Source organism: Agelaius tricolor, unplaced genomic scaffold (genome assembly GCF_023055355.1).
Source record: "Agelaius tricolor isolate 1412-34295 unplaced genomic scaffold, bAgeTri1.0.p SCAF_8, whole genome shotgun sequence".
NCBI classification, from domain to species: Eukaryota; Metazoa; Chordata; class Aves; order Passeriformes; family Icteridae; genus Agelaius; species Agelaius tricolor.
Window position 1 is genome coordinate 30,801,443 of NW_027269268.1, and position 14,637 is coordinate 30,816,079.

The 14,637-nt window shown below is 34.4% G+C and overlaps 1 protein-coding gene across 23 annotated transcripts in view; it reads left to right on the top strand.

Moving 5' to 3' along the window:
• The window catches only part of TENM3 (teneurin transmembrane protein 3), a 1,291,378-nt gene that overhangs the window by 704,230 nt on the left and 572,511 nt on the right, over window positions 1–14,637 (top strand). The gene's annotated exons all lie outside the window — the stretch shown is intronic.

Consider the following 14,637-nt stretch of genomic DNA (forward strand, 5'->3'; position numbering starts at 1 on the left):
CCTTCTAAAAGGACTAAACCCCTCCTTTTGTATTTATTGATTTAAAATAAATCCAAAATTTTGCCATTTCTTTTTAGAACATGTTTTTGTCTATAAATATTTTCTAATTTTTACTAATCTTTTCTAAAAGTTGGTTATCAATTAGTTTTTCAACATTTATTTTTCTGCATACTATTTCTTTTATTTCATGTAGCTGTAGGTATTAAACAAGTAAAGCTTTTCATGTGTTTTCTCACATTCTCATAAATTCATGTCCTGACTGCCAAACCTAGCATTTTTTTCAATTCCAAAACCAGTTAAGGAAAATCCTATCTTATTAAGGCAAGAATGCCAAAGCTTATCTTTGATCTGGTCATGTGCACCCATCTTCAGTGAGCCACCCTTGCAACTCCTGAGCTCTGCTTCTCTGCTATACCCAAAGTAGTAACAGCTGAGATAACATTTCCTGGTTGAGATACTGAGATGGTGCTACACTCTTTCATTCCAGACAATTTCTTTCATTCTGCTCTTTCTTTGGAAAAGTATATAGGAGTTTTCGCGGAAGAGATCCATTCTGAAATACAAGTTCAGTTCCTCCTGTCAGCATACCTGTCCTTTCCTTAGCCCTTTTATGCCCTTGTCCCTGATAGGATTTGAGACGTGCTGGGAGGGAAGGATTTGTAGGCAAAAATGCCTGAAAAACTATATAGGGAGCATTGTTTCCATCTGGTGAACATTGTGTGGTTCGCCAGAGAAAAACTCATATCCATCTGTCTTTTCTGGGTATGTAAGAAGAGATTGCTCTCTAATAAATATTATCAGTGTTGTGGACAGCAGCAGGAGTGGTTATGAGATGAAGCAGGACTTTGACCATGCAGTAGTAAATAAGTAGTTTCCTTTTGGAGCACCTTTTCAGCTGCTGGTATCTTTTTTTCTCACTTCTCTTCCCAGATTTTTTGCAGATCCTCAGAGGGTTGGCAGGGGGGGTGTCATAATCCAGTTAAAATGTGTCGCTGAGCTAGGACTTCAGCCTTGTAAATCAGGACAGGAACTTACAAGAGAGAAGGATGATAATGGCTGCCTGAAAATCTGCACTTAAAAAAAAAATTATTGCCAACCTCAACAGCATTCATTTGTTTGCTTTATAATTTCAGCCCATGAAATTATTAACAAAAATTTATTATTAGGATTTGAGAGTCGTCCTGAAAAAACAGACATAAACATTCAGTTAAGAAGCCTCTTTTATTCAAATACCAATCCAGAGTATTTTCATAGAGAAGTGTAATTTCTTTAAAATGATGCAATTTTTAAGCAAAAAAAGCTAGAGGAAGTGATGCCAATATCAATATGTAATGGTTTTTAATTGGTGAAATTACATTAATGAAAATGACAGCAGCTGAGAGTAATCATTTTCAGAAAGCTACTCAGCGGTTTGTTAAAAATAAGTCGTTAAAGTCATGATTTAGATGTTCTGTCTTGCTTACCCACCACATAAGCGGTTAATACAAAACATTCCATTTTACTGTTATGAAAGAAAAAATGTGGTTTTTTTAAAGGAGCTGTAAATTAGGTTGTGCTGGAAGCATCCATTTTCATGCCTCCATCACTGCCAACTCCCACTGTTTTCTTTGATAAATGATTTGCAGACTACTATTATTATTTATGTGTTTTACAATTACTACGAATGACACCTCCCCTTCCTCAGCCCTAAGCCACAAATCTGAAATGAATAAATGCTGTTTATTGTGACAGTCTGCCTTTTGTCTGTGGAACAATGACAAACTACACCACTGACAGCCAGTTGCCGTTTTTAACTACTGCTCTCGAGCTCAGTCTTTGAGTGTTCTTCAGAACATGACAACAGTCAGTGTGGAATAAAATGAGTGAGATTGCATTGTGTTTGTTTAGCATGCCGTGACACCATTGTCCAATACATTGAGTAAACGGGAAGAATAAATTGCATAACCACAATAGCTTTTAGTTCTCTGTATTTCATTGAGATTTATACAACTGTGGTCATATAAAAATTAATATATTATTGCTTTTTAGCATCAATCATTTTGATATTCATATAGAGAATTGCCTTTTCACTGGAATTAAGTGAAGGAGGAGAAATAAAGGGAGTGCTTTTAATTATTTGTGAAATCTAAGAACATTTCTACTTTATCTAAGTTCTTCAACAGATCTAAAGGCAGCATGAAACGACTTTATCTGTATGAATTTTATAAATGTCTTCTGACCTGCAGCTAGTCAGTATTTAAGTGTTAGAATGACCTGTTTAATATCTAATTCTGCCTGGCAGAGAAGAGTTAGTAGGTAAATCACTTCTTATATTTTGACTAGAACTTGGCTTTAATCTAAAGGCAAACTTGCAAATATGTCAGAGTATTTATTTAATGTAATTTTCTCTCAGAGTTTGAACATTAATCTAGCATTTCTTCTTGAAACCAGATGTTATCCTTCTGTTAATGCTCCTCCTCCCTTTACACACACCTGGTGCACTTGTGTGCATGTGTATGCACACACAAGCATACAGCAATACTAGTTTATAATGATTTTTCTCTGTGTGCATAGATGAGTACTGCATTGATGTTTTACTGACCTGTCTAAACACCACAACATCACAAAGGATCTTCTGGCATTTGTATTACTTTATTAGAATCTTGTGCTATTAGTAGTGGAAAGAGATGTCTAGTGATTAACTTAAATTTTTGTTAAGTGTAAAATTATGTGTCCAGTATCTGAACAAGAAGGACTCTCTTCCTGAATTGCATACAGTATTCTGACTAATATAGGTTTTTTTAAAAATTCTTCAGTTTACATGTGATGTTCAATCCTTTAATTTTTTTTCTCCAAACCAAGATAATGGAGAGAATGTGAGCAAATTCCAAGCCTGCATTGGTGCTGCCAGTTTGTAGAAAATGTATTTCTAATTGAAAAGACATAATCTGCAGTCTTGCTTAGAATTTACCATCATTTCATCCATTAAAAATTGCAGTTAATTTCTTATTGCATTTCCGAGAAAAAAATTTGCCTTCTTCTCTTCAACTATCTGTACTCCTTTCTTATTGTCTTTTTTAAATTCTTTGATTTCTCTTTGAAGTCTCCTTTTATTTTTTAGACTTCCTATCTTCCTCCTTGCAGAAGCTCCTAGATTTAGTCTCACTGTAGTTTTCTGCCTGCTATATAGTGGGATGTATTATTTTCATTTTTAAATACAATTAGAAGTCATTAAGTAGGGAGCAGGGTAGCTTCAGAGTGCACAGGTTCTTGTCCTTACAACAGTCATTCCTCCAGGACTGCAATTGCTGTACTTAGATCCAGGAAAACCCTTCAATAAAATCTATGAAGTAACGTAGGGTATTGTATGTCTTTGTATGCTGCCTAATAGATAATATAAATTCAAACTCTGTTCATCTATGAGACCGGTAAAGACAAATAATATTCTTGGCTATTTGAAAGAACTATTTTTTTACAAACCTTTTTGAGGGTTAAATATGATAAAGTACATTAAAAATAGCATGGCAATATAAGCATCAAAATGCTCATCTAACTAGGTAGGAAGAGAGCATGTGTTTTCTGTGGGCAGGAAGTCAGAGCTGCAATTAGCTTCTCTTACCAAAGCTTTAATCCACAATGAACCCAAAAGAAAAATTTTTCTAATTGCAGCCTTTTTAGCTTAGCAGTTTTTTATGGTATTAGATACCAGGAAATTAATGAGTCAATCACAGCATAGCAATATATAAAATCAAGAACAGACATATATATTGAGGAAAGAAAGCAATTTGGACATTCTCATCTAGGTATTCCAATCCAATAGAGAACACTTCATCCTCTTGCATTGCTTCCTGACTGCTGAACATATTCCCATTTGAATAAACAATGTTGGCTCATTCATGGAGCTGAAGTATCCTTCCTAAAGACATAAAGTGTGGTTTAACTATTTCAGATAATATCTAGGTTACAGCCATTATCTAGCTATAATAAGCTACTTGCCATCCATCAGTAGAGCTATACAAACATTAATGAGTTCCTTTTGAATCTGGAGGGTACTTAAGCTTTCATGATAGTTATTCACAGCTGTATATTGATTTGAGTTTTTTTCACTTTCACTATGTATTTTACTGAGATGATTTAAGAAAGTCACCTTATTAGTAATTTCCTGTTTATTATAAGTTATTGATAGTTTAAAATAACATTTGTACATAAGGACAATGGATTATCTCTCATAACCTTAATACAAAGCATGTAGCACTGCTTCTGATATTTAAGATGAAAATCTAACAAACACATGTTCAAATTAAATTGGTGCTTATTGTCATTTGAATGTATGCACTTAGGGAGATAGGGGATAAGTACTAATAAAATGTCAGTGAAATATATGAAAAAGGTGCCTTACTAGTTTAACATAGACAGGAGGCTTCATAATTCCTGAAAACTTCTGTTATCAATAACAAAAACTCCAGAACAGAAATCATTTGACATGCACTATGAAGTGCCCAAAGTTAAACTTTCATCAGGAGTGTAACAGTGAATTTTAATTTTCCTGGTTTAGTTTCCTAATGTGATTTTAAATGTTATAATCTATGTATATATGAAGACTTACATAAACATAAAAATTTACTTGCGTTATAGTGATCTGATTTACTTTGCTATTTTTCAAACCTGTAGAGAAATTTCCTTTTCACATAAATGGAACAGCTTTAAAGGAACTTGAAACAAGCTGCAATAGTGATGCTACTATTGAACAGAAATTTTTCTCATAATTGTGAAACTTTATTCAGGGTTGATATAGTCACTAGCAGCATAACAATCAATGGGATCTTTCTTCAAAAGCAGAAAGGTCAAGGTCCCTTCATTTAGAGTGCTCTGTCTCTTCACCACTACTCTTGCCCAATCATTGTAGCTGCAAAAGCCAGAGCTGTATGTATTCAGCTTCTCTTTTCCCCTCTCTGGTTTCATTCATTTCAGAACTGGACACCATGGGATCAGTAAATGCCTTCTATTTCAAGTGACAATAAATAAATTTAAAAATAGGAATATACAGCCATATTGACAATCTAGATTTGGTATTCTAATCTAATAGAAAAGCTTTCGTGCACTAACATTGCCTCTTGGCAGCCTCAACAAATCTTCATCTGTGAGAATAGTGCCATGCCAATCATATGACTGTGCTATTCACACTCCAATTTGGATATACTAAACAGGTTTTCAGTTATAAAGGTATTTCTCTTCCTTGGGCCATGTGGCCACTAGCGATATAAACCAGGAGCAGTAACAAGGAAACAGTAAAATGACCAAAAAAGGGGACATTAATTCAGACCCATGGTGGTAATGGATTAGTAACCATAAGATCCTTTTCCTAAACTGCTCCTTTGAAGCACCCAGAGAGGTAGCATATATATTTATTTTTTTTCTGCTACCATGAGCATTCTCTGAGTGCTGCTCTATGTCTCACATTCATAGATTTTACTGGAACTTCAGCATGCAAATCAACAATGAACATAGCAGAAAAATGCAGACATAGAATTTGACTTGTGACTACCAGACAGTCTAATTTTCTTGCAAAGTTGCCTTAGGTGTAATTTAATGAACTTCCAAAAAATGTGGAAACACTTTCAGAACTGAATGGGACTTTAATTAAAACAGTCACCAAAGTTACATAAATAGAACTATCTCTGAGACTGTTGCCAGTGTCAGTTTAATTCTTGATCTTAATCTCTAAAAAAGTTACTGCATCAAGTATGAGCTAACAGAGCAAAGCAAACCTCAGACAAGCTGCTGTGTGACTGAAAAAAAAAGAAACAAAAATCTTGGATTTTTAAAAAAATATATAAAGCTTTATAAAGTTTGCCAGAGATTTCTTTTTACCAGTTAATTTTCTATAGGGAACATCAGAACACATTGTGAAAAGTATCCATAGTTCTGGTTAAGTTGTTGTCTGTATTGATAACATATTGAGCATAAGCAATTTGCATTTACTTCAACTGTAATAGGGTGCTAAAGTCAGTTGGTTTTCAAAAGGATATCTTACAGCTAAATACCTGCATTCTACTGATGTCAGCAGAAATTGCTCAATATTCAAATATTTGCAAATTATTATTCTGTTGTCAAGTCAATGTTTCCTTCACTACTAAGGAAAATTGCAAAACCTATATCCATATGTGGTTATTAGAAGACCAGAAAATTCAATTTAAAGAAATGTTGACAAAATTTTTAAAACTTGTTTTTAAATTCCAGTATGGTCTTCAGAACACTAGGGTGTTCCCCAAGCACCAGAGCAGTGTAGAATTCCCAATGCAAAGAGATTTACTGATAAAAAATAAGGGATAACAAGATTAGAACTAAAATAGATGCCATTTTTTTGTAGACTGTATAATGAAATTCCTATTAACATGTAGTCGACTATGAAGTTTCAGCATGGATCCCTCAGACTTTGCAAAGGATTTTAAAAATCTTTTTGGAGTAATTACATAAACACGCAAAGGAAATCTCTTTGTTTTCTCATGTTATCTGGCAGAAGCTCACTGCAAATAACAAAAGAAAGGAATGTCTGGAAGGATGCTAACAAGGATGCATTTTCTCCAGAATATGCACTGCACCTGGTGCTGCTAAAAACCTAGAAGTGGGGAGCAGTTTACCAAGGAGGAAGTATTAGTCAGTGGTGAAAGTGTTTATGGATTATTGAAGACTAAGGAGAGTTATGAAGAGCACCATAACAACCTGACACATCAAATGAAAATAAATTCAACAGTGACTGATGAAATTCATCCTCCCTAAGAGGGAAACAGCCCACAGTGCAGTGAGTGAATTACACTATCTTTTATGTACTGAGGGACTCTGAATTAGACATAGCCTCTCAGGACAAAGATCTAGACATCACTGTGGACAGCTCAGTGAAGAAATCTGCTTAAAATGTATCAGAGGTCAAAAAACTGAATAATATTTGGGCTGTGTAGGGAATATTATGAAAAATATTACAATGTTACATAAATTGATGTACATCCTTACCTTGACTGTTAAAGTACATTTTGGTCAACTCTTCTGTGAAAATTGTATGAAGAGGAAAAAGGAAGGTTACTCAAGGGCACCTGGAGTTTCCTTCTGCTTAGAAGGAAGAAAAGTAAAAAGAAATATGAAATTCTGAATAGTAGTCAAAGTCTCAACTAGATGTTTCCCTTTTTCAGTCTTAATAAAGAGATTAGCTAGAGGCATGTTCTTGTATGAAATGTACAATTGTCTTTAGCACTTAGCACCATATATTCCTTTCAATTTGCAGTTTGTGGAAGTATTTATTTAAATGCTATGAATAGGTTTTTTCTATTTTTGACAAATGGTTTTTTAAGAACAGGAAAGTAGAGGACATAACTGTTGAGGCTACTTCCCTAGACTTGTATCTGTATGTTTTGCAGAAATACTTTTCAGATTGTGAAGGCAGAGTGGCAATTCAGAATGCACTAAGAACAACCCAGTAGCCAAATGCTCCTGTGGAGCACTTGTATAAATATATTTTCAAATATATTTAAATACCCTTCGCTGACTACAGTGATCAGACCGGTTTTAGACAGTGTGCACACTTCTCACTTGTGTATGTTGCAGACTTTAAATGGCTAGAAATATAGGTCAGTTATTGTAATGGCTGTTGGAAAATAGTAAAATTATCAAATGGTTTATTATTATTTCATAGAAGGACATTATAGTGGAAGATCCTGTCACAATTTTCTGCTCAATTAAACATCAGAACAAAAAGAAGTAAAATGAGGAAAAGGCTCAGGGGCCTTCTTTCTACCTTCCTTGCTTTCCTTTATTTTCCTATTTTTCCTGGTTTTCCCCCTTAGTGTTTCTCTTACCTATTTTCTTGAGTGAGAAATGTTATTTTACAAAGGTGAGGACTTAATAAATTCTGATTTTTTAAACTGTCAATTTATTACTTCTACAATATGTAGAATAATATGTTCTCAATTTTCCTTGTCCTTTGTTCCTGGAAAAATTAATAGAGTTCCTTCTAGTCTTCATCCTGGGAAAAATACTAGAACCCAACCATACAGTAATATTTAAAAAGAATAAAATCTAAGTAAAACATGCCTTATGTTTACATTTAAAATTTCTAACAAGCATACTCTTTAATCACATGCAAATGCAAATAGGAAGGATCATCAAGGGTGGATAGACTTGAGGTCTATCTTTAAATTATAAAATGAAAATATTTGTCCAACCTACTTCCTTCTAAAAATCATCATGAGCTGAGTTAGCTAAATTTTGCTGAACTTCAAAAAAGTGTTGAAGGAGAAGAAATGAGGTGCATGCAGAAATCTAGGTAGAAAACAGTCATAGGTTTCTGGGCATAAGAGATTTCGTCTGATATACAATGAATTAAGTTGGTGTCGTGGTGTCATGGATTGATCATTAGACAGTTTTTTTATTGCTATACTTGCAGTGGTTCTTAAATATCACGAAGTACAAGTAGTACAACAAATCCATTGAGAGCCAAAGACTTAATAATTGCAGTCTCATTTCTGATGTCTTTTATGGCAATTGTATAAAAATTGGTTGAGAAATATTAGATTAGTTACATAACTGATGTTTGAATTCATCTCTTTTTCCATTGTATATTGCCACAAAGTAATAAATTAAGAGGGAAAGTAAAAATTTAGACACTATCTGCATGATAATGACTCCCTTTTTTCTCATTCTAAAATATATTATTTAGCCAGTCCTTTCTCTATTAATTATGTGTAAAAGTGGTAGAAGTCCTTTATCAAGTCATATATATCACTGAAGTCAAAACGTCCTATGTCCACAGTAAAATTCTTATCAATCAAATATGTAAATATATGAAAAATTTATAGTTTTCTTTTGATGAAACCTATTCTTTAAGACCCCATCTTGACTAACATCAGCTGCATTATATATCTTCTTTTCTTTTATAATACCTTTAAATCTTCAGTGTGTTGCCTGGCATTTTTGATAGGCCACTGGTACATACTTACAAGGACTTCCCAACAGATTATTTCACAGTTATGTTACTGCTTTGACTGTGCACTCTTACAATTTCAGCCCAATTAATGCCCACAAATACTGGGAAAAAAATTTTCTAACTCATCAGTTAATTCTTTCAAACCTCTTCTACCTTATCTGACATTCTGATTTTAAAATTATACGTTTAAGAATGGTGCTAAACATTATTTCTAGTTACTGTCAACAAGTAACTAGAAATAACTGATTTCATTGCCACAATCATGTATATGCAAGAAGCTTTCTGCCTAAGTCCAGAATGAAGCTATTTTTTGATAACTCTGAGAGTTTTATTTGTGCTGGCCATAGTATTTTCCTTTGTACATATTCCTCTTTACTTTTTTTGTGTTACATATTTCTTCTAATTGTCAGTTTTTCCTAATTATCATGGACAGTTTCAGTTTCATTTCAACTGCCTAACATGTTGTACTTGTGACTTGATTTCATTAGTGTTTCTTAAGTGTTTATTCTTAAGGAACCATGATATATATATATATATATTTCTCTTTCAGACTTCACATTTAGTACCTGAAAACTAAATTGTTTACCAATCTTTAGTCATGCAGTGTGTGCTCTATGATTTTTATGGCATGGTGAATGATCATCAACCTACCTATGCGGTCATTTTTTGAAGACTCATTTATATTTAGAGCTTTTATTGTTTTAGAAAGAATTTCAAAGTTCAGGCGAGCAGAGAAATATCTTCAAAGTAATAAGATTTTTCTCAAAGGAGTAGAGTAGACTTTAATGAAGATCAAAAAAATTCAAATCTATTAAAAGTGACTCTATGTGTGAGAAATCTACTAGAGAATTACATGAAAGTGGTAGGAGCTACTTCTGAAACATGTAAGATAATGCTGAAAAATAAGCTGAACCTCAAGCTGCCATTTATTTTCCAGCTCAGTGATGTCACTGTGGCTGTCACAAGCTGTGTTGCCTTGCACATGGGGCTGGAAGCCTCATACAGTAAATCCTTGTTCTCCCTTTGATTCCTCTGTGCCTTATCAGAAGAGAAATGCACACATACAACTATGCATAATACAAGGCAGTATTATTTAACAGAGTGCTCCTGTGACCTATGCAGACCACTCATTTCTTGTTAATATGGCAACAGCAGAAAGTCTCCAGAGGTTTGTCCAGCCTTATAATGAGAGCCCTGTGTTATGTGCAGTTCTGTAGACTCAGAGTGGCCATGGATTCATCCCCTGCTGTGAAATTTGGCTGCTGCCTGAGGCCCTGTGGAAATCATGTTTCTTGCTATGCTCAACCACGTGCAAGCCTCCCTGCTGAGAAAAGCAAGGAAATTTGCTGAACTGAGTTCATCTATTTCTCTCCCTCACCATCTGAGACAGAGAGACAAGGATCTGCATGGCAATATTTCCATCCTGGTTTTTATTTCTGAGAGGGAAGTAGGATGGTCACCAACACATTCCTTAGGATGTGTTGACTGATGAAGTCAATAAGGAACTTGATTTTTGGAGGTCAGTCAGACAGACTAGGCAGATGGAGCAGAAAATCTCAGCAACTATCACCAAAAAAAGACAATGGAAGAAGCCTTGAATATTCCTTTCTCCTCAAGAAGTTCCAAGAACATGGTGTAGGAGAAAAATGAAAGGTGCAATGTGAATCATCCCTGCTTTTGTTACAAGTGCCAAATCAATGAAACAGTAAGACTCACATGTCTGTTTTTATAGTTTATGTATCTAACCTCATGTAGTTAATGTCTACCCCCTCATTTTTCTTCTGCGAGATGAGTTCCAAGGGCCAGTAAAATGTAAGGGACCAAATGCTGAAGAAAACTGTCAAACTAGGTTTTTAAAAACAAAATATTACAGACAAAAAATACTGTACAGAAAAGGGTATTTTATATGCTATGGTGCTCAAGTGTTTAGAAAACAACAAATCAGAAAACTTACTATATTCTCCCCAGAATGTACAAGGATTTGATCTCAAATAGAAGGTATGTTTAGTATTTGTTGGCAGCAGTCTGAAGAACTGTAAACCTGGAATGAAAGAAATAGGATGTTAGATGAGTATAAATGGAAACTACCTTTGAGAATGCAACTGATGTGGTGGGGGGGAGTAAAGAAAATTTTTATTTGCTTTGTGTTCTTCTTTTTTGGTCTAATGTTTCCTATTAAAAACCTGCAAAGAGCTTGTCTGGCATAAATAGCAAGTGTATTGAAGTTAATAGAGCTGTCATAGTATATAATGACTTCAACTGGTCAAAGGAGAGATACAATGTTGCTGATAATACTAATAGCAAAGTTTTAATAAGCAAGGAAAAGATTTTTTTTTTTTGGTTCTTTATTAAGTTGTGCCACAAAATTAGGGAATAGTAGGCACCAAGACTGGGGAAAGCATTACAGGGGTCTATAGCTGCAGAGAGATCCTTCACACTTGAGAAAATAAAACTTGTTATGGTGAGAGAAAAGAAGGCACTCACTATATAAATACATGTTGAAGAGTTATGTGCTGAGAATGATTTCAGATGGACTGGAGGGAGAAGACCTCAAGAAGTCAGTGCAGAAGTCAATGGTTCCTTTCTCAGTGATTCAGAAAGGTGTGTCTGTTACAAAATAACATATTCAAACAAGAACAAAAGAAAATTGAGATGTAGTTCCTACCAAAAACTAGAAGGTAGAAGAGTAATGCAGTAAGCAAAATCAAGTAAAGGAAATATTTCGGTTTTTAAATATCTTTTTTATATCTATATATTCAACCACATTTTTAATGTAAAGAAATAGCTACTAGTGTTTGTATGTGTGTATATATATGCATGCAGGTGCTGTTAAGTGTAAATCCTTTGTTTCTTTTGAGAAATAATAATGAAGCATAATAAATCTTGTAACCATAAAGTACTGCATTTGCAGGTTTTTCTGTCACAGCATGTATATATACACACGTACGCTAATATGGATCTTTTAAGTAGAATACTATGTTTTAAATATATTTTTGAAATATAGCTTATGACCTAGTTTCAGACTGATGAGTGGTAACATTTTTAGAAGTCCTATAGGATTCTGTCATTATGGGGTTTTTTTTGCAATAAGGAACTACTAGAAATTCTTTTTCCAGACTGCTGAGTGCACCAAAAAATACAAAACCCAAACCACATCCCCCCCGCCTGCCAAAAAAAAACCCCGGTAATTAGTTTCATCTTTTATCCTCATACTAGTTTGGAGATAGAATATATAGAATTATGTGGATATAAAATCAAACTACTTTTGAAAACCATTCTATTTCCTGGTTCACATGACAACAAAAATATTTGGTTTCATATTTTTCCCTTTTTAATTTTTTTTTAATCAGTTGATGATGTGAAATCATTCCTTAACGTCAAGAAATTTTCAGTAAAAAGGTTCATTCTTGTTCTGAGGCAGGAAAATAAATCTAGTGTATTTAAATTAAAAGATTTCTATGGTGATTTGGAATTTGTTAGTCAAATAGCAGGTATAGATAGTGCAACTAATGTAGAATAGTCAAGTGCCTTAAAATTGAACTATGCATATAAAGAGGGGAAAAAAGCCTACTCTTTTGGGCAGTTACATGAAAATGAGGAAAAAACCCTTCAAATATTGCTATAATCCAGTAATTCTACAGTATGATAATACAGCTGATATACAGTATTCTTTTTACCTCCCTAGAGTCTACTTTCTTTAGACCGCATGTGAATGTAAAACCCAAAATCTTCCTCATTAGTACTTAAAAGAAAATTTTTCATCACACCAATTGTCATCTTGGCTACATTTTCTGAATTATATTTTACTTTATTTTTTTAATTGTTATAAATGATTATTCAAACACTACTTTAGCATTTCCAAACCGAGTAAGCTTTTTTTTTCTTGTTTTTTAATCTCTATTAATATAATGTTTGTAATTCTTTGTCCAGTTTTAAATTACTCTTTAAAATAATTTGCTGCAGTCTTCCTCGGAGAATTTTTGCTATCTCAGGTGAATAATCTCTAGGACAGTTCAGCTCAACTGCATAAAACAAGTAAAGAGTGTCATGTCATTCTGTTCTGAGCCCCAATTTTTTGTAGTATTTGAGTTTAAATTTTAGAAAGAACTAAAGTACTTTTTAGGTAACAGTAAATTCTGTATTACGGCTTTTATTTGTGACTTTAGGAATAAATTGCAGTGTGGGAAAAGCAGCTGAAAACATGGATAAAGTCGAATGCAGGATTATTGTAGACCCTGTCAAAATAAATGGTGGAATATTTTTTAGTATGTAATTAAATGTCAAGATTTGTGAGTTAATGGAATTTCTGTAGTCACATCAAGGTCAGACGAGCAATTACTGTTTATGAATTATCTGAAATCTTGTATAGCCTTTTCTAGCTAGTCTTATAGCATCTATTTATATTAGACATCTTTGCCATTTCTGATGTTTCTCCCCCATAGTTTCTGTTAACAGCAATGTGGTGCATTTTGTCAATTCTGTAGTTGTTTGCAAAACCTTCCTTTATTTCACTGAAGTGCTTGCAATTAGCCCACTTCTCCCCATTGAGAAGCATCTTTGTAATAACAGCTTTCCTGGCAGAGCTTTTGTTAGGGAGATTTTAAAATCAAGAGTCTGCAAAGGTTGGGAAAAATCCAATCATACAAAAGTTCAGCAAATCCCTTTCAAGGTCATATCAGTTAAGATTACATAGATTTTCCACTTCAGCAAACAGTAGAGGTTTTTCATTTTTCGGGATGAATTCAGAATGATAGAATTAATAAAAAAACCCAATTCTAAAAGAAATTGTTTGCTAAACTCAAAGAAAAGCCTGGATGCATCCCCCTACCCCCACCCCCACGGTCTTTAGTGGGGTTACCTTTCTCCCCCATGTAGCCTCTTGTATCACTTCCTTTGAAGTCGTTCACAGCATTTGCTTTGACAGCCACTGGGTGTGGGAAGTATAAGGCTCTAGCAAGTATCTCCATAGCATAATCCGCCCAGTCACTGTTGGTCACTGATCCAGCTGCATGCAGCAGCTTAGTAGTCAAAGGGCATGGTAATTCCCTCCTTCTCTCTTTTCTTTCTTCCAAGGCAAAATCTTCACCTGGTGTTTTTGATTCATGCATTCTAATTATGATGGCTGCCATCATCAGCCCTGTGGGTGACACTAGAAATTCTCTGAGCCAGCAGCTAATACCACAGCTTGTTAAGCGACCATGTCAGCCTGATTTTAGGGCCCATTTTGCAGTTCACCGCAGGCCTATCTAAAAGCATCAGGAGTCTCCGTCTAGCAGGACAGGCTCATTGTCTTTCTAAATGTCTCCTTCTGATAAGCAGATCCAAATATGGTTCATTCACTGTGGATTTGAAGGCACAGTGGGGAACTTGGCTCACATAGTGGGTGCAACAAAATGCTTAATATTTTCACTTGGTATAGAGCTAAAGAACCCAATTTTCAATTTCAGGATACAAACATTTGCTCCCTGACTATGATCAAGAGTTTGAAATTTAAATCAGAAGTCTTCGAAAGCTATTCTAATTCTCAAAGGAGCAGGCTTTCCCATACTTAGTACAAAGAAGAAAATCCTTGGTTTGTATCAGAGTTTGAGCACACAGAATTCACATGATGACCAGAAGTATCCTTTGTTGCCTAAAGATATTGTAGGAATTTTTTCTCTGAATAATTTTGTGTGAAGTAT